Source organism: Bubalus bubalis, chromosome 2 (genome assembly GCF_019923935.1).
Source record: "Bubalus bubalis isolate 160015118507 breed Murrah chromosome 2, NDDB_SH_1, whole genome shotgun sequence".
NCBI classification, from domain to species: Eukaryota; Metazoa; Chordata; class Mammalia; order Artiodactyla; family Bovidae; genus Bubalus; species Bubalus bubalis.
In genome coordinates, this window is record NC_059158.1 from 44970270 (window position 1) to 44996675 (window position 26406).

The window sequence follows — 26406 nt, forward strand, 5'->3', positions numbered from 1 at the left end:
GGTTTGGGTTTCTTGATCTCCCCACTTATTGAAAAACAAAAAATAGTCAAGCCCCCATAACCTGAGACTGAGGAGAGAAAATTAATTAGGTGGATATGTAATTATCAGAAGCAGATTAGAGTGTGTGTGGACTTGGTCAGAGAAAGGGAATGTCGTGGATAAAATGAGCTTCTGGAAAGGTAAATAGCCTGGTCAGCTCAGGTCCTTTGAGAAGACTGGGCTTATAAATAGACTGTTCTTTAGAAGAGGAGCTTCTGGTAGCTCGCACATGGCACCGTCAACACTGGAGTCAAAGTTCCACGGGGTGAGGTTCACAGCCCCGACTCCCCGGTGGTCTCCAGGGAAGCCTGAGATGAACACGCACCCCAGCACACCCAGAGCTTGGGGAAATACTTTGGCAGTGCTTCCTGTGGGGGGAGAAACAGAGAGGGTCATAACTGACCACAAGCTTTAAATAGGCTCTGGGAGTGTGAAATAGCTGCTAAAAAAGTTACCCTGATAGTAGGCTGCAATAATAGAAAAATAGATCATGGAAAATAAATGTTCTAATTATTCTTGATTAGTCAGATTGTGAGTTCAGCATTGCTTTGCTGCTGTGGCTCACTGAGAAGTTCTTCTGTATCCTGAAGGAGGGGGCTGGAAAGAAGCTGGACGTGTTGGGACCATCTGGAGAAAAGAAGAACCAAGAGAGGACTCAGGAGGAGTGGGAATCCTGGGTGCAAGTGTCCTGGGCGCTGTTGGGCAGCAAGGGGCCTTAATTAAAAATTTTGTGGTTTTAAGATATCAAAAGTTAAACCCAGTGGGTAGAACTTCCAACAAAAGACCAAAGTACTCAACTCTATTCCTGCTGTGATAAAAAATGAGCCTTATATCAGTATTTATGATAATGATGATATAATGGCAAGAGCTTCTATCATGGCATCTGGTCCCATCACTTCATAGGAAATAGATGGGGAAACACTGGAAACAGTGTCAGACTTTATTTTTGGGGGCTCCAAAATCACTGCAGATGGTGACTGCAGCCATGAAATTAAAAGACGCTTACTCCTTGGAAGGAAAGTTATGACCAACCTAGATGGCATATCAAAAGCAGAGACACTACTTTGCCAACAAAGGTCTGTCTCGTCAAGGCTATGGTATTTCCAGTGGTCACGTATGGATGTGAGAGTTGGACTGTGAAGAAAGCTGAGCACGGAAGAATTGATGCTTTTGAACTGTGGTGTTGGAGAAGGCTCTTGAGAGTCCCTTGGACTGCAAGGAGATCCAACCAGTCCATTCTGAAGGAGATCAGCCCTGGGATTTCTTTGGAAGGAATGATGCTAAAGCTGAAACTCCAGTACTTAGGCCACCTGATGCGAAGAGTTGACTCATTGGAAAAGACTCTGATGCTGGGAGGGATTGAGGGCAGGAGGAGAAGGGGACGACAGAGGATGAGATGGCTGGATGGCATCACTGACTCGATGAACGTGAGTGTGAGTGAACTCCGGGAGTTGGTGATGGACAGGGAGGCCTGGCGTGCTGTGATTCATGGGGTCGCAAAGAGCTGGACATGACTGAGCGACTGAACTGAACTGAATGGCAAGAGCCTCTAAGAGGTAGGTGTTGGAGCCAACACTGTTTTCAAGGGTTCAATACTGTTCATTTCAGTTCTACTGGAACAACACTGAGGTCATCCTTTCAATAGACTATTATTTTACATAGCGGTATGAACCCAAGTGGAAGAAATCAATGGCAGAAATGGGAAATCTAAGACACTTTGATTTAAAAACATTTACAGAGTAACTACATGTGCCAGGATTCAACTTCGCTGTGGTTTGTATGCTAGAAATGGGGGGCATAGAATGTGGGTGAAAAAGGAGCCTGTATGTGGGTGAAAAAGGAGTCCTGGTGTATATTAGGACATTTAATCTTTATTTTTAAAGCAATGGGAGCCTATGTATTGAAGTCTATTATGACAAAAAGATGTTCATGATGAGATTCGCATGGGAAAGAATGCTCTGGCATTTGGGGACTTTAACCTTTATAGACTTTAGAGGTTTAGAAAGAGATAGAAAATATTAGGTGAGTTATCAGCAAAGACTGGGGTGGAGTAGATGGTGCTGGTTATGGAACATGGGTTGGGATTGCCTGGCAGGATAGAAGGCCCCACTGAGGTCAGTGGCGGTGACTGTGGGTCTGAGACCTGTCAGTCTGCGTGTATGCTTTTCTTAACCCAACTTCAACTGCAGAGAAACCAGTGAGCTGGACTTAACCAGAGAAGGGGTATTGCAAGGTGGGTAGTTTACTTGTTTCCATTGCTGGTGCCCATCTCTCCTTCACCAACCTCTCCTCCAGACCCTGTACCACAGGCCATCTCAAATGTGAGCTCCAGGAGAGCAAGGATCTTTTTCTGATGAGTCCCAAGTGCCTGAAACAGTGCTTGGCACATATTGGATGATGAGTCATTGTTTATTAATTGACTAGGTGAATAAATGAATGAATAATTAGACACTGAATGAGTACAATGAAGTTAGGGGACGAGAGAGTGGAGGGTGTATGCCAAGGAGTATTATAATGGCAGGCCACAAAACTGAGCTGAGTAAGGATGGATATGAAATCCTAAGGGCAGGGAATTTTTCTTGTTAATTACTGCCATCCCAGAACCAATACGCTGCATATAATAATATGCATATTTTTGCACTGCAAAATATTGCACTGCACAATAATATGCAATTCCCATAATAAACTAGAGTTTATTAAAAAAAACAAACACTGGACATAATTGGTGGCCCAGTGGTTAAGGCTCTGCACTTCAACTGCAGCTGGTGCAGGTTCAATCCCTGGTCAGGAAGCTAAGATCTCTCTCAAAAAAAAATCCACTATTATAAATAAATAAATGATTACCTTAAAAAATAGTACTGACAACACAGCAAAATACAAAGCTGAAAAGTATTGTGATACTTTGCCTTTTCCTTATCCTATTTGTCTCTTATAGAAATTCATAGGGATTCTGTAGCTAAAACAAGTGTGTCTTTTAAAAAAACTTGTATAGCTGAAAGAACCATTGGACAAAAAGGCGTGGTCCTTAAAGTATATGTGTCTGCTGTAGATTACAGCTCTGACCCTTTAGTCAGTTCTCAACTCTTAGATTTAATAGGAAGTCATTTAGAATGCTGTTTCTCAAATTTTAGCGGATATGGGACTCCTGAGAACATTTTTAAACACTCATTCTGGTTAAGGGATGTCTGAAGTGAGGCCCAAGATTCTGCCTTTCTAACTAGCTCACAGGTAATGCTGATGCTGCTGGTCCCAGGGCCACGCTTTGAATAGCAAGGATTTGGAATGCTTGGTTACTCAGCATCTGAAAGGAAAGGGTTTGTTAAAAGGCAATAGAAGCCATTTCATCAGAACTCAGTATTTCAGTATCACGTCTTCAGATCCACTGGAAAAAGTTCCTGACATTTCTTCGTTAAGTTGTAACAGCCCGGACTTCCCTGAAGGCTTAGTAGTAAAGAATCTGCCTGCCAACGCAGGAGACACAGGTTCGATCTCTGATCCAGGAAGATACCACATGCCTCGAGGCAATGAAGCCTGTGTCCCACAACTACTGTGCCCCCAAACAACAGAAACCCACCCACCCTAGACCCTGTGCTCCGCAACAAGAGAAACCACCACAGTGAGAAGCCTGAGCTCCACAACTAGAGAGGAGCAAGTAGAGAAAACCAGCACAGCGATGGAGACCCAGTGCAGCCAAGAATAAATAAACAAACGACGTGGAGCAGCCCTCCTCCCAAACCCAGCTTTGGACCCCTGCCACAACCACCTGTTTGGGAACCCCACCCTCCATATCTGCAGCTAATTTCTACCACCATTGAATGGTACACATGCTTTCCCTATTAAAAAACAACAACGACAAACAAAACTTTCCATTTAGTCTGTTTTTCCCTGCAGTTAAAGCCACATTGCCTTCCACGTCCTCACAGGCACATTTCTCAGGCGCGCTGCTTGTCTCCTGTTGCTTTCCATTTCCCCCTTAACTGTGTCCAACCAAGCCTCCCTGTTTGCCCTCTACCAAGTGATTTGCCAAGGTTGTAAATAACCCCGGGTCACTGGGGTTTTTTTGGACATTTGCCAGTGTTTGACCTTTCAGAATGATTCCACACAGCTGACCAATTGCTCCTACTAAAAATGCCCTTTTCCCATTGGTTTTGGTTTTCCTCAAATTGCTCTGGCTGTTTCTTCTTATCCTCTTTTCCTCACGGAAGGTCTTCTGCTCAACTCTTGAAGATTACAGTGCTTCAGGTCTGTCCTGGACTCCCTTTTCAGCCTCAGAACTGTCTGAAAGACGAGCTCATACATTCTTAGATATCCACAGATATCTAAGAATATCTTTCCAAGACTGGAGTCATCCTTTCCCTCCAAATAGGTTCCTCTTACAATATTCTCTTTGGTAGTGAACAAGCCACCCCTCGTCCAGTTCCTTAAATGGTAAATCTGGGCTCGTACATGACCTCTTCCTCACCACCCTGTGCCCGCATCTCCACATCTGATTGATTGCCATGTCTTTGTGCTACGTATCTATAATTTCTTCTCACTGCTGCCATTCTGGTCCCAGCCATCAGTGCCTCTCACCTGGACCATCGTGAAATCCCCCCAAATGACTTGACTCTGTCCACTCTTGCTTCCCTCCAATCCATCCTCTGCACGGTACAGTCAGTGATCTTTTCACGTCTGATCATGTAACTGCCCTGCCGAAAACCCCACAGCTTTCCATTTCCTTAGGAGAAAGTCTCAACTCCTTCTTGGTTTGCAGTGGTTTGCAAACCACTTTGTAAACGTTGGTTTGCCTCTCAGCCACCTGGTCCCACAGTGTCCACCTCTGTGATCCCTTCATTCAAAACCCTCTTCAAGGGCCCCCAATATTCCATGCTCATCTTCTGCCTTGGCTTTCCATACTTGCTGTTCCAACTGCCCAAGTGATCTCTTCCTCACCTTTGCCTAACGATTCCTAACTCATCCTTTGCCTCGTGGCTTAAATATCACTTCCTCAAAAAATCCTCTCTTGAACCTTCAGCTCAACTTCTGTGTTCCCTCAGCAGCTTCAGTTTCCCTTCCAGAGCATGTGGCTGGTGATGGGTGGAGCCATGATGTGGACCACATGGTCAGGCTCCAGAGGCCATGCTGCTGACCTTGACTTTGATGGAGGTAGGTCTGTCTAATGTGTCCACAGCTCTAATGCTAGTCATAACACGGTATTTAGCACATACATTACTTGGTTAATTAATTGATTACTTAATTCAGAAAATTACTAAATGAATAGATTGTTTTTGTGCTGGAGACTTTTACAAGTGTATTCTTAAGCGGTATAGTGTCTGTTTGGTCTCAAAGGCATCTTCTCATTTTGTAGATTGTCTAGGTGTGGGATGGGCCATATGCTAATTGACTGAAAGTTAGAGATGCATTTCAGTGTATAGAGCAGCATATATACACATTATGTGAGTCACATATGTAGCTTTAAATTTTCTGGAAGTTGCTTTAAAAAGAGTAAAAAGGAACAGGTGAAATTAATTTTCACAATACATTTGATTGAACTCAGTAATATGTATAAAATGGGTTATCAATATAAAATTAGTGAGATACTTTAAATTCTAAGTCTTAAGACTTCAAAACGTGGTCTTTTACATTTTCAGCACATTTCAAGGGCTTAAATTTGGATCTGCTCCACTGTAAGTGCACAATAGCCAGTAACCTTCACCACAGGTGTGTGGATGGTGCAGGCATGTGGACAGTACAGGTGTAAACAACATTTGAAAGGAGCTTCAGCCCCTGAGAGTCTGCAGAGTGCGTGTTATCCTCATTGCTCCTATGATCTCAAGATACACTCCAAATTATTCCAAATAAAAACTGAACTTTAGGGACAGAATTTATCTTAAAGTTGCTCTTTTTTTTTTTAATCATTTTTTTCTACTCTGTTTATAGCATTTTATTTTTTTATTAAAAAAATTAAATTATAAAAGTATTATAACACATTTATAGGAGACTTGGAAAATATGGAGCAAAGTTACATATAGTTCTATTATATATTACAATTATTTTTTAGGTAGATAAATGAAGATTTTTAGTTGGAGTTTTAATATCAAACTCTCAAAAAATTAATAGAATGAACAGACTGAAAAGTAGAAGGATATAGTAGACCTGCAAAGCTATGGACCAATTCAACAGAATTAAGATTTATACAATTTTCACACAACAGTTGGATACACATTCTATCCAAGTTCCCATAGACTATAAACCAGGAGACACTGAAACATATCTAAGGACATAAAAAAAGTACAAAAATTTCATGGTCTGAAGTTATTAAAATCATATAGGATCTGTTCTCTTATGAAATTACATTAGAAATCAATATCAAAAGAAAATAATCCACATATTTTCAAGGACAATGTGACATTTACCAAGAAGGTCTTTGACGTAGCCATTGAAAGCCTCAATCAACCTAAAAGACTGGACAAACACAGAAGGCCATTGCAGCAAAGGAAATATTTAAATGGGAAATTAGTATCAAAATGAGAAATTAACATCAAAGATGCTTTAAAAACCCCGTGTAATTGGAAGTTAAATGTCTATTTTTAAATGATGGGTATATTTAAGAAGCCATAGCAAAGAATATTACAAAATGTTTGTAACAGAATAAAAATTAAAAGAATTTATCATAATTTGTTGCATGTAGCTGAAGTTGCTCAAGTTAATTAAAGTTGCTCTTTACATGGAAACTGGAAAGAAATCCTGACCTGTGTCTTGAACAGTAGCCTGAGAATGGAGTTTAAGCTTGTGCCTTTGTATTTCTGACATTTGGGTGCCCTGGGATGTGCACTTTCATCTCGGGCTGGAGACAGGAAAAGTTAAGAGAACAAAGCTCCAGGGACTTCTCTGGTGGCCCAGGAATTAAGACTTTACCTTCCAATGCATGGGGTACAGGTTTGATCCTTGGCTGGGGAACTAAGATCCCACATATCTCATGACCAAAGGAAAAAAAAACCAAAAAATAAAATGGAAGCAATATTGTAACAAATTCAATAAATACTTTAAAAATGGTCCACATAAAAAAAGAATCTTAAAAAAAGAGAGAGAAATATCTAAGCTGCCAGTTTCTGTGCTCTGAGAAGGCGAGACTGGAGAAGATAGCCCTTTGTTGAGCAAAAGTCAAAGTGTCAGTCGTGTCCGACTCTTTGTGACCCCAAGGACTGTAGCCCACCAGGCTCCTCTGTCCATGGGATTCTGCAGGCAAGAATACTGGAGTGGGTCTCCATTTCCTTCTCCAGGGGATCTTCCCCACTCAGGGATCGAACCTGAGTCTCCTGCATTGCAGGCAGATTCTTTTACCATCTGAGCCACCAGGGAAGCCCTTGTTGGGCAAAGGCTACAGCAAGTCTTTGGTTGTGCAGAGTCATCAAGGAGCAGAAAGGGGGGGAGACCAACAGGCCTTAAGTGTGAAGCAGGACGTGTTCCTTCCGGCTGCTGGACCTCTAACCCACCTTCTGATGGCTGCGTGCTTTCCCAGGCCATAAGGCTGGGTACAAGGCAGAGTCGGTCTTCCACCCTAGAAATCAGGAAGCCAGATGCTTGCTTTGCCAGCTTTCTTTGCAGGGATGGCGTAGTTGAGTGCCAGGCATGGACCTGAGCCTCCGACTGGAGGTTGAGAGCTGATGGTGCAGCCCAAGAGGTGGCCTGCCTGGCAAAGGGGGTGCCCTGGCTTGCAGGAGCCCCGCGGGCACTGGGGCCAGCGGCTGCCTCACTGTTCGGGCCCTGAAGCATTCAGTTGTGGCTTCTGCGGCCCTCTGCGGGCCGCTGTGGTGTCTGGAGCTTGTCTGAGCTGTGGTTCTATCTGCAGAAGACGCGTTTTCTCCTTTCCTTTCCCTGGTCTGTTTCTCTGGTCGTCCAGCTGAAACGATTCCTGAGCTGCACGGGATCCTTTTTTAAGAAAAAAATATTTTAATTTTTTAATTAAAGCAATCACTGCAGACGGTGACTGCAGCCGTAAAGTCAGAAGATGACTGCTTTGGCAGGAGAGTGATGACAAGCCTAGGCAGTGCGTTGAAAAGCAGAGACATCACTCTGCCGACAAAGGTCTGTATAGTCAAGGCTGTGGTCTTCCCAGTTGTCTATGGTTGTGAGAGCTGGACTGTAAAGGAGGCAGAGCACCAAAGAATCAATGCCTTCCAACTGGGGTGCTGGAGAAGACTCCTGAAAGTCCCTTGGACAGCAAGGAGATAGAACCAGTCAATCTGAAGGGAGATGAACCCTGAATTTTCATTGGAAGGACTGATGCTGAAGCTGAAGCTCCAGTATTTTGGTCATCTGATGCGAACAGCTGACTCATTGGAAAAGTCAATGATGCTGGGCAAGACTGAGGGCAGAAGCAGAAGAGGGTGTCAGAGGATGAGATGGCTTGATGGCATCACCAATGCAATGAACATGAACTTGGGCAAACTCTGGGAGATGATGAGGGACAGGGAGGCCTGGCGTGCTGCAGTCCATGGGGTCGCAAAGAATTGGACACAACTGGGTGCCTGAACAACAGTGTAACTGATTTACAACATTGTGTTAGTTTCAGGTGTACTGCATAGTGATTCAGTTACATATTCATATGTATGTATGTACATATATATGTCACATATATGTATGTATAGATATATGCACACATATATGTTAATATGTATACACATATTCTTTTTCAGATTCTTTTCCCTTACAGATTTTTGCATGATATTGAGCACAGTTCCCTGTGCTATACAGTAGGTCCTTGTTGGTCATCTATTTTTTTTATAGCAACTATTAATCCCAAACTCCTAATCTATCCCTCCCGTCCTCGCTTCCAGTAGACCCCTTTTCTCCTTAGTTACACAGTTATCTAGCTCAGGAGCTCGTGAAATGAGGGGCACTGAGGAGCTAGGAGCAGACCACCTGGGAGGCAGGAAGGTTGGGGCTGAGGCGCACGACTTGACCTGGAGTCTGTGGGGAAAAGGGGCCCGGGAGGACTTTCTGAGGCTCAGCGGCCACAGGACCCACGTCAGCAAAGGGGCCTGACGATCTGTGTTCAGTGGCTTGCGTTCTGTGGAGTGAGGACCCTCCACAGCGCCAGGGTGTCAGGAAAGCCTGCTCTCCGTAAACGCTGGGTGGGTGTTTCGAGTGGAGATCACTGAAGACAGCACTTGGTGGGCAGAGCTGATAGGAGAGCTAAGCAGAAGGACGTGATGGGGAGTGACAGATGTGGGCCTGGGGCCCTGGGCCTGCCCCTGCAATGCAGGTGAGGGCAGGGAACTCCCCAAAGGCTGTGACTTTGAGAGGTCAAGCCAGTTCTATTTAAATACTAAAAAGGCTCAGAGACCTCAGTTGACATCCGGGTCACACCAGAGCTAATCCAGTTGTCTTCACTGAGGAGGACACGCGGTGACAGGTCACAGGGAACGACTAGGCTGTTTCCATCGTCACTGCGGGAGGTGGAAACTGCCTGCAAGAGGAGCTGTCAGTGACTCTGCAAACAAATGCCATGCGCAGAGCCAGCAGAGGCCACGTGCCAAGAATTCCAGATAACAGACTCGAAACCTTGCCTTTTCAAGGGGACACAAAGTGGGATGCTTTATTATTCAGACAGGTAGGTCGGAAGCAGGAAGCCGAAAGTTCAGCACAGATGTGTTGACTTCCCATCAAGCTCTAACTTCTGGAAAATAAACAGGAGGTTCATCAATGTAGTCAAAACGGTCATGGAGACTGCTGCTAACTCAGTGAATTCCCACTGCCCGTTCCAACAGCCTCGAGAAATGCCAGCTGTGCTGGGCTGCACTGAACATAGCCAAGAGCTTCTTGATGTAAGTGGACACTTGCGGTTCACATGCTCTGTTGTGACATTTTAAAGGTAGCAGCACTGTTTGGGATAAGACACACTCGGAAAGGAGAAAGCATATTCATTGCAAGCACTTCTGAAAGTATGATGCAGTTTGCAAAACCCAGAGCAAGGTTTCCCTGACTGTAAGCGAGCAGCCACCGTGGGCTGCTTTTCAGTGTCAAATAATGAAAACAGTGTACGTATGAGGGCTGAGGGTCAGCCCGCCTTTGTGGTGGCACTGTTGAAGAGTCTTTCTTCTACAATGTAGATGCCTCTTAATCAGACTACTTGCTGTCCTGGCAGCATTTGGCTTAATCAAAAGTAGGTACTGATTCCTATGACATCACTTCACGACAAAGGTCCATCTAGTCAAAGCTATGGTTTTTCCAGTAATCACGTACGGATGTGAGAGTTCGACCATAATACAGGCTAAGCGTCAAAGGATTGACATTTTTGAATTTTGGTGCTGGAGAAGACTCTTGAGAGTCCCTTGGACTGCATGGAGATCAAACAAGTCAATTCTAAAGGAAATCAACCCTGAATACTCATTGGAAGGACTGCTGCTGAATTTGAAGCTCCAATACTTTGGCCCTCTGATGCAGAGCTGAGTACTGGAAAAGACCCTGATGCTGGGAAAGATTGAAGGCAGGAGGAGAAGGGGATGGCAGAAGATGAGATGGTTAGATGGCATCACCAACTCAATGGACATGAGATTGGGTAAACTCCAGGAGTTGGTGATGGACAGGGAGGCCTGGTGTGCTGTGGTCCATGGGGTCGCAAAGAGTAGGACACGACTGAGCGACTGAACTAAACTCCGCTTCATATGAACAAGCTCCATTCAAAGAATGAGTTCGAAAAGGCAATTTGTTCATAAGTCTGAAGAAGTTGGCCTAGGTACTAACACAATTGGCTGTATACTGCTGAACCATAATAGGCTTATAATACTTTTCACACAAATAATACATAGAAAACAAATACAAAAAATAAAACATTTTTAATCTTGCAGTATAGTACCTGGAAAAGTATAGGAGTATAGTACAACAGCTGGCACACAGGGGCTGGCATCGAGTGAACAGTCAGGAATTCCTGACTGGAGATGGTAGTGCTGAAGGATCGTCAGCAATAGGAGATAAAGGGCAAGCCGTAATGTCACTCACGCCTGACATGGATGGCACAGCTCGTAGTTTCTTGCTGGAACCAGATGCATGTTCTCGTCTTTGAAAGTTTCAACTTGAAGGTTCCTATGTAGGGGCCTTACTGTATAGTTCTCTTGAAATATGTATTTTTCTGGGGTTGGTCTGCTGTGGGGCTTGAGATTCTGCATGGCTAACAAGCTGTCAGAGGCAAGGGATGCTATTGGTCTGCAGACCATGCTTTGAGATACCTCAGTTCTATTCCTGACATCCTGACTTCCTTGCTCTGAGGTAGAATTCAGACGTTACCATTTTCTAAAGCTTTCCAAAGCTCTTTTGTAAACGAGTGGAAGTGATGAGTAGCTTGGGGCCCCTAGCGAGGGTAGGAACACTGAGAAGGGGACTGCATTAGAGATGCTGACTTCTGAATACTTCAGCTAAGAAAGTGTTCTAAAAGATGAGCGTAATATGACTTGAAATTATGAAAGTTTACAAAATAAGAGAATCCTTCATTCTTCACACAGTATAAAGAAAATTAAAAACAAGTTAAGCTATCTCTGCATATGCAACAATTTTCTTTTTCTTTTTAAAATCTTTTCAGGCATTTGGGACCTTAGTTCCTGACCAGGGATCAAACCCGTGTCCCCTGCAGTGGAATTGCACAGTCATAACCACTGGACTACCAGGGAAGTTCTTGCAACAATGTTCTAACTCAGTGATGAGTCACGAGCCTCTTCCACCATCAGTACTCGGAAACGTACCGCATCCTTACTGACACGGTGCTGTATTCCACAGCTTGGTTAAGCCATAATTCATCTCACCAACTCCTTATAGGGGGACATCCTGTTGACTCTAATTTTTCTGTTTTGCAGATGATGCTCTGTGTGCGTATCCAAGGACACATGTACACGATGTTCTATAGGGACAGATTTCTAGATGTGGAAGTGCTGGGTTATTTAAATAATGCTCCTCAAATTGTCCTCCAAATCACATCTTCTTCAAATGGCTCACCAAATTACATTCCCACCATCTTATATAAAAATGCTTTTTCCCCAATCACTTTGCAACTACGGGGCATTGGCAGTCTTTCCAGATTAACCAATATGCCATGTGAAAAGTGGCTCCATGGATGTTGTAGTTTGCCTGTAATGATGAAGGTGTGAGGATGAAATAGATTTAAGTACCTCTTCTTGGGATGGCCTGTCTATAGCTTTTGTCCCTTTAGCTATTTGATTGTTTGTGTTTTTACAGTAATCTTTTGTCTACTATGCATTATAAGTATTTTCAGCCTGTTTGACAGTGTTCCCTTTCTATACAGTGAGATCTATTCATTTTCATGACTGCTGAGTTTTACTTCTTGCTTAAGAAAGACGTCCTTATCCCAAGATTATAAAATATATTCCTGGTTTCTCTATCTGCTACTTGCATAGATTTGTCATTTATTAATCTGTCTGATCATTAATCCTTGTGCCAAATGTACGCTTCACTTAGGACTTGAAGTTGAGCTATTACTTCGTTTCTTTTATTTTCAAATTTCATTCTCAGCATCAGACAGGTCTTCATTATTCCCGGATTTGAATTATCTCCTTTATCATATAGTCAACTCCACAGGTACATTCTGGTCCCTCCTTTTATCTCTTCCTCTTTTTACATGACTATCCGAGCTGTCAAAACTTCTGCAGTCTTATACAACTTCTAGAAAGTTTAGTTTTCATTTTTCTTCTTCTCCCCTTCCTCCTCCTCTTTCTTTTTTTAACAAATTTCTTCTTCACTTTTTTCTAGATGGATTTAGAATTCCCATGTCAGGTTCTAAAGCAGTCTCATTGGAATTTTTACTGCAATTCCATTTTAATCCACGAATGTAAGAATAGACTTTTTTACAGTATTGAGTGCTCCAGACAGAAACAAGGTCTCTCCACTTATACATGTATATTATTCATATATATTTAAAATATTTTTTACAAATATAGATCTTACACATTTCTTATTAGGCTTATTCCTGATATTGACAGATAGACTGATCTATTAATCATCATTTTAATTGATTATTAACAGTATACAACAGCTATTGATTTAAATATCTGCTGTTGCTGTTAAGTAGCTAAGTCATGTCTGACTCGGCAACCCCATGGACTGTTGCTCACCAGACTCCTCTATCCATGGGATTTTCCAAGCAAGAATACTGGAGTGGGTTGCCATTTCCTTCTCCAGGAGATTTAAATATATTTATCTCCTAATCATCAATCTCACTAGGCTCTTAAGGCCTCATGGTTTAATTCATTGTCTTTGGAGTTATTAAGCTTTGATTTTACAAAACCCATTTATTAGTTTCCTTTTTCAACTATGAAGCTAATAAGTATGCAATTGGGAAAATTAGAAATATAGAAGAGAAACTACCCCAACAACCAAGGACAACTATTATTATTTTATTATTTTAGTTGCATCAGTTTTCATTCCTTTTTTTAACATTTTTTTAAAAATTGAAATGTTGTAGGCTTACAGGGCTTCCCTGGTGACCCAGTGGTAAAGAATCCACCTGCCAATGCAGGAGACGCAGGAGATGCAAGTTTGATCCCTGGAAAATTCCATGTACAGAAGAGCCTGGCGGGCTGCAGTCCATGGGGTTGCAAAGAGTTGAGCATGCACACACAATTGAGCATGCACATGTGCACAGTTTTACAGTATAATATTAATTTCAGGTGTACCATATAGTGATTCAATATTTTTATATAGTACAAAGTACAGTTACCCTCTGTCATCATACAAAGCTATGACAAAAGGAACTATAGTCGGTATCTTATAGGTTCTTATAATAATTTATAATGAAAAATAGTATATATGTGTTACTGAATCATTTAGCTATACCCCTGAAACATTGTAAATCAGTTGTACTTCAATAAAAAAATTTTTTTTAATTTTAAAAGAGGAGGACAAGATATATTTGCATGGCTTCTTCCACAGAATTGAAATAACACGGCATACTTAATTGGGTGCATTTCTTAAATGAATAATTGCCTTCTATTTGCCAAACCCTTTTGCTGGAGGCATATTTATCTGATAAGGAGACGTGTGCTTCTCACTTAGGGGCAGAAACACTCGTGTGACTTGTGCACTGAGTTGCTAAGTTAGGTCAGCCCCTCTGCTGCCAGCCTGGCCTGCTGGCATCTGAACCACCCGCTCTGGTTCAGCGTAACCAGGCCTTCTGGCCCTCCAGCTCCACACATAGCTGCTAACCTCTCTACATACCTAGATGCCCCTTTCCAGGCCTCTGAGCAATCACTTTCAGGGTTCAAGTGATGTGGAGGTGGCAGAGGCCTTATAATTCTACTTAGAAGGCTGACTAGGGACTTACCTGGTGGTCCAGTGGCTAAGGCTCCATGTTCCCAATGCAGGCGGCCAGAGTTCAGTCACTGGTCAGGGAACTAAAGACCCAGCACAGCCCTTCCCCCCACAAAACAATTCCAAAAAGAAAAGACTGACTAGACTGTGACATGATAGAGATTTCCCAAGAACACTTTTAGAAACCATTTCCCACATGGCTCTTCCATGGGGGTTGGGTAGCAGAGTTTCTGGGTGCTTCTCCATCAACTGACCCTGTGGGAGGTGGCTGATTCCCCTGCTCTGTGTGATGGTGTTTCTCCCCCTTCTCTGGGCCCTAGCAAAATTCCCTGCAACAGGAGAAACCCATTTACCTGATACCCTATTACTCTGCTAGCCTAGCATCCTCTTTGGAGTATTGGAGGGTGACACCCGGGGTATTTGTGAGCCATTTGAGCCAAGACAAGGAGATGATCTTTCGCTGTGGCTGCATCGCCCACATGACCAACGTGAGGACTGAACTAGAGTGGTGGGCGTGGGCTTTGACCCCTGCTCACATGGAAATGAGCAGAAATGTTGGCACATGGCAGCTGAAGATATTCCAAGTCTAGACGAGCCTTTTGTCGTTTGGAAGGGAGCCAAGCTCAATGAGTGACTGCACCTGTTCATCCAAAGAATCTTAAAAAGATCATCTCAAGGGAGCAGAAATAGTCCTACACTTGACTAAGTCCAGGTTTCTGGACTGAAGAAAACAATCACTTTTTTTTTTTTTTAAGGTTTTGAGCCAGTATTGGTCAGGTACTGGTGAAGATTTCATATTTTTTCCCCTTCTTGTCAATTAACAGGTTTCATTTTTCTTTTGCCCTCAGGGATGAAGGTCTCACTTAAATCATTAGCATAACTCCACAGATTGGAGCTTTACTGAGTGGTGATCTCAGAGGTAGCTTTGAATATTTAAAAACCATGTGTAGAGCAGACCCAAACCGGTACCCACAAAAACAGTGATGAGGGCAGTCGGCTCAAAGGAGCTGATAGAGCACAGCCCCAGCTCACAGGCACCACGACAGATCTCACAAGCAGCCTTTCTCTTCAGCAAATGATACCTGTGATGGAGAGAGCTGAGACACGCCGCAGTACAGAGCTTGACAAGGGCAGGCGATCCCCAAGCCTTACCCTGGCTATCTCCTCTGAATTTCTAGATTATTACAGATTGAGAACTCAAACTACTTGCTCACAGCTGGCATGAAGCTGAGGCATCTTCATTTGTTGCAAACAGGCTGCCGATGCTAAAAAAGGAACTCACTTCATCCGGGGTTAGGTTGCTGCTTAAGCCGGCTCCGACCAGAGCTGTTTAAAACAACTGCGCTGAAATTAACCAAATAGCCACATTACTTTAAAAGAAACACATTGTAGGCGTGAATAAATCTGTGCTGAACAGAAGTGCAAAGTTGTCTGAACTGATGTTTACAGGTGAGCAGGGAGAAGTAAGGATGGCATTGGAAGGGCTGTTGGATTTCATGCATGTGATTGGAGGGTGTGCATTACGACACCAGCACCCATTCCAGTCCTCAGTCCCCAAACCCAAGGGTGGTTCTGGATTCCTGCTCCCACCTCCCCCTTCACAGTCTCTCAGCAAGTCCTGCCAGGTCCAAAATACAACGAGACTCACCTGCTTTCTCCATCGCCACGGCCCCTGTGCAGTCCAGGAGTCTGCCCTGGCTTCCTCTCCATCCCACTTACAGCCACACCAAGGGCCCACAGCACTTCTCTACTTACCAGCCCGCAGTGCACCCCCTCCTTAGAGCCCACAGCGTCCTTCAGGATCTGAGCCCTGCTTCCCTCCCTTTTCCTCATCTTCTCGCACCTTCTGCCCTAAGCGAGTGCAGCACACTGCAGCCCAGGCAGATAGACTAACGGCTTTAGTTTCTCTGATGGGACTTCCCTGGTGGCTCAGACAGTAAAGAAACTGCCGGCAATGCAGGAGATCCAGGTTTAATCCCTGCATCAGGAAGATCCCCTGGAGAAGGAAATGGCGACCCAGGGGACGACAGAGGATGAGCTAGTTGGATGGCATCACCGACTCAATGGATGTGAGTTTGAGCAAACTCTGGGAGTTGGTGATGGACAGGGAAGCCTGGCGTGCTGCAGTCTATGGGGTCGCAAATAGTCAGACATGACTGAGTGACTGAACAACAGCAGCCAATATTCTTGCCTGGAGAATCCCATGAACAGAGGAGCCTGGTGGACTACATACAGTCCATGGGGTCACAAAGAGTCGGACACGACTGAGTGATTCACACTTTCACTGTTTTCAACGTACCTCGTGGTCTTTGCATTGCTATTCTCTCTGCATGGACTGTTCCTAGCATGGCTCACAGCTCAAACATCATCTTCTTACAGATGCCCCCCCTTCCCCGATGGCCTCAGTCACTGCTCAGTCCCTCTATGGAGCAACCAGGCTTTATCCTCTTTATAGCTTGATTACAACCTGACCTCTGCTTGTTTGCTAACCAACTCCTTAATAGAAGCAGTGACTCTATCTGTCTTATTCACTGCCGTGTGCCCAGCGCCTACTCATTCTCAGTTAATAATGGTTGAGTCAGTGAAGAGGATGCCACGTTTCCCGCCCATTTGCTTCGATTTGGACTGTGCCCCCTCTTCCCCCCAAATTGCAGAAGTATAATGCATAACAATTGACAGGAAACTGAGGCCAAAAACTTCCCTTCTCCCCTGCTGGGCTGGGGAGCTGGAGGCTGTGGTTCCGAGGTGGTTTGCCCAGTAGCACACAGCTCACCAGGGGCAGAGTCTGGAATGAAGCCGGGTCTCAGGACTCTGCCTGGCACCCTCCCTACAAAACCTGTGGATGGGCTGGGCTCCAAAAGAACTGGATTTTGTGGCTGAGCAAACAGTAACAAGGAATATGCGATGAAAGGAGGAAGGCGAGCCTGGGAAGAGAATACCATAGGACCCCCTAAAACAGCAGGGATAGGGAACAAGGTCCTGGAATAAAAACTAAAGGGAAGTCTTGTCATCCATCTGCCAATGCAGGAGACGCAGGTTTGATCCCTGGTCCAGGAAGAGCCCACAGGCCTCAGGAAAACTAAGCCCAAGAGCCGCAACTACTGAGCCCACGAGCCATAGCTACTGAAGCCCATGTGCCATAGCTACTGAAGCCCATGTTCCCTAGAGACTGTGCTCGGCAACAAGAGAAGCCTCTGCAATGATAAGCTGAGCACGGCAGATACAGGGGAGCCCGTGTTGGCCACAACTACAGAAAGCCTGCATGCAGCAATGAAGAACCGGCACAGCCAAGATAAAAAGTAAGGGGAAGTACACGTGCAGGGAGGAGCAGTCATTGGCACGGGCCATGGAGGTCAAGGTACAGTCTTCTGCTTTGTAGAAGGGCTTCCAGGGCAGCAATGTGTGAGAAGGCGTGGAGGCTGCCCCGTGAGACAGTAATGAGGACCCAAGCAGGTAGGAGGCAGACTCTCGAGCCCCGGCAGACACTCACAGGCACTACTCAAATGCTCTTGTGGACAAATGTAAACTTTTTATGTGGCTGGATGCAGCCCTGGGGAAGTCAGTTTGAATCCTTTGACACAAAACCTCTGAATCTGGTTGGGTCTTCTTGTTGTTCAGTCGCTCAGTCGTGTCCAACTCTTTGTGACCCCATGGACTGCAGCACGCCAGGCTTCCATGTCCTTTACCATCTCCTGGCGCTTACTCAAACTCTTGTCTATCGAGTCAGTGATGCCATCCAACCATCTCATCCTCTGTCGTCCCCTTCTCCTCCTGCCTTCATCTTTCCCAGCGTCAGGGTCTTTTCCAAGAAGTCAGTTCTTCACATCAGGTGGCCAAAGTATTAGAGCTTCAGCTTCAGAATCAGTCTTTCCAATGAATATTCAGGACTGATTTCCTTTAGAATGGACTGGTTCGATCTCCTTGCTGTCCAAGGCACTCCAAAGAGTCTTCTCCAACACCACGGTTTGAAGGCATCCATTCTTCAACACTCAGTCTTTTTGATTGTCCGGCTCTCACGTCCATACACGACTACTGGAAAAACCATAGCTTTGACTAGACAGACCTTTGTTGGCAAAGTAATGTCTCTGCTTTTTAATATGCTGTCTAGGTTGTTCACAGCTTTTCTTCCAAGGAGGAAGCATCTTTTAATTTCATGGAGGCAGTCACCATCTGCAGTGATCTTGGAGCCCAAGAAAATTAAGTCTCTCACTGTTTCCATTGTTTCCCCATCTATCTGCCATGAAGTGATGGGACAGGATACCATGACCTTAGTTTTTTGAATATTGAGTTTTAAGCCAGCTTTTTCACTCTCCTCTTTCACCTTCATCAATAGGCTCCTTAATTCCTCTTCACTTTCTGCCATAAGGGTGGTGTCATCTGCATATCTGAGGTTATTGATATTTCTCCCGGCAATCTTGATTCCAGCTTGCGCTTCTTCCACCCCAGCATTTTGCATGATATACTCTGCATAAAAGTTAAATAAGCAGGGTGACAATATGCAGCCTTGACATACTCCTTTCCCAACTATGAACTGGTCTGTTGGGTCTTGTGTTGTTCCAAATATACAGTGAACTTGAATTGTGATCAGTGCTGAGCAAAAGATTACCTCTGATGGGAGAAGAGGCAGAAAAAGCTATGGGGTTGCTTCTGAATCTTTGTCATCTTCTCTTTCTCCCAAACTCCTGCCCAGGGTTTGACGGCTCAAGCAGGGAGTGACACAGGAGAAGATGGAGCTGGCCTGTGGCTGGCAGTGGGCATCTGTCCACACACCTGTCCACACACATGTCCTTCTTCTTCTTTACATGGACTCCAGGCTATGACGGATTGTGTCTTGGAATTAAAGACAGTCATATACTCTGGTCCCTTGGTGGGATCCCAGAATTTGCTATTGAGTTAGGAAGGAAACCCAGGATTGGGTTAGAAAGCAAGGGTGATGGGAAAAGTCAGGGCATTAATATTAACGGTGGATATAGTCAGAGGAATTGGAAGGGGGGGCAAGGAATTAAAGGGAGAACTGTTTAAATGAAAGGGGGGAAGCCCACTCAAGGTGGCATCAATCAGTCTATTTTGGTGACTATCCTTTAACTTATCCTTCATACATAATAGGCTGTGTGTGTGGTGGTGGGGAGTGTTCCAGATAAAAATAAATACCAACCACCAAAAAAAAACCTTTTCAAGGAACCTACCGAAGTAATACCCATTTTTTTTTGCGGGTCCCTGACTCCAAAGAAACTTTCTGAAGAAACATCATACAAGATCCTAAGTCTTGGCTTATTTTTGCGAGAAATTGTTCCGAATACATAGTTCCTCTAACGCACTGCACTGGTTGATAATGATCACTGCTGTTCATTACATTTCAGTTCACGGGAGATCAAAATCTTCAACAACCTGAGCAGAAAGGAAGGAGGAGTAACAATAGCTTTAAGACAGGAGGGCCGCTCCCAAGAATTCTTCCTCTTCTTCCCCAACCCCTTCAATAAGGCACTTGCTGGCTTGGTGGTCTTTCTTCCTGAATTTTGCAGCCTGTTTGACCGTGTGGATGAGAGTGCAGGCTCCGGAACCCGGTGAGGAGTGTGTCCACCTGAGGGGCCGCTTGTGCAGGTCAGGAGGTCTGTCCACACCGGGGCAGCGAGGTCTGGGGGTCAGGGCCCACGTGGAGGGAAGAGGGGATGTGATGTAGAAGCGTGTGTCTCGGGTACGAGCATCCAAGCAGAGCGAGGGCGGTGATGCAGGGCAGGATGTCAGGGCTCAGGTAGAGTGGGGAGGCTCTGGGGGGCTCCCACCCTCCAGCGGGCCTGACCCTGAGGGAAACAGGATGGGGGGAGGGGCGCACCTGTCTGGAGGGGGGTGGCCACAGCAATATGGACCTGATTATAAGGAGGGATTTGATTCGATAAATAAACATATCAAGAATGATGGGTGCCAAGTCTCTCATCAGCAAGAGAAACTATTAGAATGGAAAGGGGGGAAGCAGGAGGAACCCTGTGGGGTGTGGTTAGAACTGGCATAGATGCTGTACATTGTGTGTGTGAGTGTGTTCTCTTTGCCGATAACCTGGGAGCAGGTTCCACTCTAAATTCTAAATACAGTTTCCTACTAGAAGGAACCGGAGATCGTTGCAGAATTTGGCTGATTTCAGAGCGAGGGCAAGGCAAATATACCCCAAAATGGCTGTGCTTTTGCATTCACATTGTTGGAGGTCTTCCGCCACTGGAGTATTTTTGTTCTACAACAGTCTGTGTTTTATGTGTTCTCTGCACCTCCAGCCCAGCACACAGTAGGTTCTCAGCATAAATATTTTTGCTGAACACATTTCACTTTCATCTTTTGAACACTTACTTTGAAAACACAGAAAGCTTCAGAAAAATTTTACCTTAAATTGTAAATGAACGCTCCTATGCTAAATGTTTTATTTATGTGCTTATTTATTGAAGTTCAGTTGATTTACAATGCTGTGTTAGCTTCTGGTGTACAGCAAAGTGATTCTTTGCTGTATATACACACACATACACATGTGTATTCTTTTTCAGATTCTTTCTTCTTATAGGTTATCATGAGATATTGCAGATATTTCCATGTGCTGCACAGTACAACCTTGTTGTTTAGTTTATATATACTAGTGTGTATCTGCTAATGCAAAGCTCCTGATTTATCCCTTATCCCTTCCTCCCTTTCCCCTTTGGTAACCATATGTTTGTTTTCTATGTCTGTGAATCTATTTTTGTTTTCTAAATAAGTTCATTTGTATCATTTTTTTAGATTCCACATATAAGTGAGATCATGTGATATCTGTCTGATTTATTTCACTTAGTATGATCATCTCTAGGTCCATTCACTTTGCTGCAAATGGCATTATTTCATTATGGCCCAGTAATATTCCACTGTATGTTTATATACCACATCTTCTTTGTCCAGTGATCTGTTGATGGATATGTAGGTTCCTTCCATGTCTTGACTATTGTAAATAGTAATGCTAAATGGTTTAACAAGAATTTTATTTTCAACCAATTCATAACCTAGAGTATGACCCAGACATCGGATTAGAACACTTATTGAATATTTAGAGGGAAGGGGAAAATTACAGAAGTCAAGATTTTTGTTTCTTTATAAAAGTGATAAAATTCTCCAAATTTTAAATTTTAGCGGAAAGTTAAAGAAGCGTTTAATATGTCTTTTGCTCAATTATCAGTCTGGGCCAAGAGACTTCCATGGACTTTTTCACATGCTCAAGTCTTGCCTGCTAGAGGGGAAACCTGCTTTTGAAGGCAACTGTCACCGCAAGTCTACCGGGAGGACAGGTGAGTGGACAAGGCAGGATGGCGAAGGACTCTCAGGTGGGGACACGCCTGCTCTTTCCCACGGTCCCTTCCGGGGCTAATGGCGCCCCCGTATCTGTCCCCCAGGACATAAACCTGTGGATTGAGATCGGTCCCGCAGACTCCTTTATGCCTCCCACAAAGACACCCAATGAACCCATCATCAAATCATTCTTAACCTCCCAAACATCTCCCCTCTCATTCTGAGCCAGCTTCGCAACGTGCCGTGGCGCGGGGCCCGGCTCTCAGCGGTGTCTTCTGGGGTTTAAGGTTCTGAGGCTGCTGTCTAACGCGTCTTAACCAGGTTGATTCTGGGGTTTTGCGAGGAAGTCGAAGGGGAGGAGGGAGCAGGCTCCAGGGGCTTCGGAGCACGCGTTCTCGGAGGTGCCGCCCTCCGGCCGGGAGCTTCTCCCCACCCGCACCCCGGCTCTGCAGCCCTTCCCGCCGCTGCCCAGGTCTCGGGGCGCGGGGTCAGATCTGTGGGTCCTGGGCCATCGGGGCGGGGCAGGGGGTGGCGCTCAGGCCAACGACCCCTGCGAGGCTGAGGGCCTTGGGGGCTTCGAGCTCCCGCGCCTAGGGCCGGGCCGACCGCTCCGGAGGTCGGCCTCTCGGGCGCTGGACAGGGAGGCGCCAGCTCGGCTGGGGCGGCAGCGCCCCGAGACTCCGCGCAGCCCCGCCATCACCCCAACCCGCACTAGAGAGGACCCCCTGCTCCTCCCTCCGATCTTCCCCCAGGCGCCCCCCAGGATGAGCCGCAAAATTCAAAAGAGTCGAAAACGCTATATTTGTATTTAACACTGGCCTTGCACAATACAAGGATAAGGGGTAACATTCAACGCAGGAATGTAGAGTTAAATTTTTCTTTACTGGGAAAAGCACTAAATGGCAAGTAAAAAATATCCCAAATTGAGAGGGATTTGGGCGGGGGTTGGGGTGCTGTGGAAGGAGACACTTGTCCCTTTCAGGGCACTTCTTGGCACCCTCTCTTGAGCGAAGGGCCCTGTCTTTTTCCTTGGCACTGAGCCCTGCGGCCCCGGCCCTCTGCCCCCAGCTCAGCCTCTCCGTCTCCAGCCCCGAGGTTAACGCTAGGTTCTGGGCCTAACTTACCTCAGGCACCATTTCAACAGCCTCTTCTGGCCTCTCAGAGTCCAGTCTGACACCAGTCCACCCCAGTACCTCCTCCAGTTTGCAAAAGCAACCTTTACCACCCTCCAGAGTCTCAGCTTCGGTGACCTTGCCAATAATGCCTTCTGAGTTTGCTCCAAAGTTACACACTTGCCCCTTCTCTTTTCTGAACTGAACTTTGTATATTTCTATTGTAGCACGTTTAATACATCATATTATAAAAACTGTTTTGCATTTCTTCCTGAGTCAACAGCAGCTTGAAGGCAAGTTCTATTTATTTCTTAATATTCTTTATTTTCCAGTGGTCATGTATGGATGCAAGAGTTGGACTGTGAAGAAAGCTGAGCACTGAAGAATTGATGCTTTTGAACTGTGGTGTTGGAGAAGACTCTTGAGAGTCCCTTGGACTGCAAGGAGATCCAACCAGTCCATTCTGAAGGAGATCAGTCCTGGGATTTCTTTGGAAGGAATGATGCTGAAGCTGAAACTCTAGTACTTGGGCCACCTCATGTGAAGAGTTGACTCATTGGAAAAGACTCTGATGCTGGGAGGGATTGGGGGCAGGAGGAAAAGGGGACGACAGAGGATGAGATGGCTGGATGGCATCACCGACTGGATGGACAAGAGTCTGAGTGAACTCCAGGAGTTGGTGATGGACAAGGAGGCCTGGCGTGCTGTGATTCATGGGGTTGCAAAGAGTTGGACAGGACTGAACGACTGAACCGAACTGATTCTTTATTTGGGGGCTTCCCTGGTGGCTCAGACGGTTGTGTATCTAGCATGTCCTAGGCACTCTTAAGCTAAAAATTCAATGGTTAACAACAAAAAATACCTGCATTCAAGGAGTTGCTGTTTAGTCATTAAGATAGAGAATTGCATAGCAGATTACATTTCAACAGAGAAGGGGTGCTTTCAGGGGAGCTTCAGGGGATTTGATGTAGTTAAGGAAGCAGAGTTTGCTCCAAACTCTGCTTGGAGTGAGAGTGGCATTCCTGAAAGCAGATTAAGCTGAAGCGTGGGTAGGAGTCCCCCAGGCAGAGCTGGGGAGAGAGGTTTCAGGAAGATGAAGCAGGGCCTGCAGAGACTGTACAGTGTAGCCTGTGCCGCTGGAGGTCAGGGCATGAGGGCCTAGAAGGTGAAATGAGCCCAGAGGGGTAGGTGGGGCTGAGTTTTGTGCAACACAAACCCAAGAAGTGAAGAAAACTAGATTAAGCAAAATCTGGACATACTTTGCAGTGGTAAAGTTCAAAAGCATCTATGTAATACCAGCCTCTGGTTTTGCCAGTAGGCATGTACAGATGTGAGAGATGGACCATAAAGAAGACTGAGTGCCAAAGAATTGATGCTTTTAAATCATGGTGCTAGAGATGACTATTGAGAGTCTCTTGACTACAAGGAGCTCAAACCAGTCAATCGTAAAGGAAATCAGTCCTGAATATTCATTGGAAGGACTGATGCTGAAGCTGAAGCTCCGATACTTTGGCCTCCTCGAAGAGCCAACTCATTGGAAAAGACCCTGATACTGGGAAAGATTGAAGGCAAAAGGAGGAGGGGTTGGCAGAGGATGAGATGGTTAGATAGCATCACTGACTTAATGGACATGAATTTGAGCAAACTCCAGGAGATAGTGGAGGACAGAGGAGCCTGGTGTGCTCCTGTCCATGGGATCAGAGAGTTGGACATGACTTAATGACTGAACACCACCACCAACAAATTCCAGCCTGGGTGAGAGTGTGGGAAACCATGGCCCTTGTATTAGGCTGGGGACAACTTTCTGGATCCCAATTTGGTCAAGTGTATTATGAGCCCCTTAATATCCTTTGACACAATAGTTCTACTTTCAGGAACTTACCATAAAAAATTAAATGAGGGTATTAAGATAGTGTTTATTTAGACTTTGTAGAAAAGAGGATTTCACACTTGGGAGATTGTTACTTCTTTTGATATTCATGAAGGAATTCATGAAGTTTTCTTTTTGAGTATGCAAGTCTATTTATTTATCTGAATAGATGGTGTTTTTTTTCTGCTTATGTCCCTAACAAAGTAAAAACTAAACATTATTAGTTTAGTCATTATCTTAGTTGATTCCAAATATGATAAAGCCATTTGTTAAGAATGAAGAGATATTTTCTCTTTTAAAAACAATTCGAACCAAGTGTCTTCATGGTGGATCTTGCTATTTAAGGCGCTGTTTGGGAGTCACAAATCACTGCCTGTCCATGGCAACTGTTGTAAGTAATGTGATTTTGCAACATGGCAGCTTGGACACTGGGCTGCTGACTCCTGCAAGTGATATGGATCGGTTTTCTTGCCTCATATAGTATGGTGCTCCTGGCAGGTGGATTATACGCCTTCAGGTCTACAAACATGATTTTTTAGAGTGATTTAAATGTGGTTGCACATGTTTTAGAATGTCATCAAAAATTAGACCTACCAGTGATCACCCTAGAATTGATAGGACAATGTTAATATTCACCATCTTGGGTCTCATCAGGGCTTTAATAAACTGTGAATAAGCCCGAAATCAACTCTGGTATCAAAGAGCATGCATTATGCCGCTTCCAACTGTTACCTTGCCAGGAAACAAGAGATAAAGGAACTTCTCTGAACCACCTTCCTTGTCTACGATTAGAGCTAACAACAGGTTACAACCGCTATCACCCCATCAGGTGATGCAGGGGATTAAATGAGCTAATACAGATAAAGAAGCCAGCCACACCTGGCTCAGGGTAGACCCCAAACAACGTCAACCATCTCGATCCACAATAGAGAGATGCTGTGAGAGATGCCATTTTCCAAGTTAAAAGAAGTTATGAATCCACTGGGAGAAAACTGCTGTTATGGAAAAAAAAGGGAGACACGTCTGAGCATAGCCTTAAAATTCCTGCTTCAAGAAACCCAATCTCTTCTTTGTTGCCAGCCAAAAAGTGACAGACACGGAACTGCTAGTCTCCAGGTGTCAGAGGTAAGGCAGATGTGGGAGCCCTGGGAAGGAGAAGAGACTAGGACTGCCCTGGTGGGGGAATGGGGTGAGCTGTAGGTAAATTTGAAGAGAGCCACCTTTGACTGGACATAGAGAATGAATGATTACCTTGGAAGAAATCATCTCTAGATAGTCACGGGCTACATGACTTTGCAGTAAGCATAAATCTCCAGAATCCCAAAAAGTCTTCTTTTCTATTCAAAGGTATGTGTCTTTTCCTTATGGTTACTTGACATCTTTCAAAGGGACAGTTTGTAGAGGTTCAGTGTACAGACCCTTAAGTCAGAAAAGACTGAATTTGTATCTTTTTTCTGCCACTTTCTTAGCTGTGTGACCGTTGGCATGTTAATCACCCTCTCTGGGAGGGATTGGGGGCAGGAGGAGAAGAGGACGACAGAGGATGAGATGGCTGGATGGCATCACTGACTTGAAGGATGTGAGCTTGAGTGAACTCTGGGAGATGGTGATGGACAGGGAGGCCTGGTGTGCTGTGATTTATGGGGTCGCAAAGAGTCGGACACGACTGAGCGACTGAACTGAACTGAACTGGGCCATGTGTGATATTAATTGCATCTACTACAGTGAGCTGCTGTGAAAAACCACAATAATCTCTATACAGTGTTTCAATACTCACTAGCACTTGCA

The 26406-nt window shown here is 44.9% G+C and overlaps 1 long non-coding RNA gene across 1 annotated transcript in view; it reads left to right on the forward strand.

Moving 5' to 3' along the window:
• Nucleotides 1–23140, forward strand: part of LOC112578412 — a 78342-nt gene extending 55202 nt beyond the window's left edge. The window contains exons 2-4 of the long non-coding RNA XR_003102662.2: nucleotides 19698–19901; nucleotides 21527–21635; nucleotides 23081–23140. This is a non-coding gene — a long non-coding RNA (uncharacterized LOC112578412). The remainder of the gene's footprint in view (nucleotides 1–19697; nucleotides 19902–21526; nucleotides 21636–23080) is intronic.
• Nucleotides 23141–26406: the final 3266 nt, after the last annotated feature.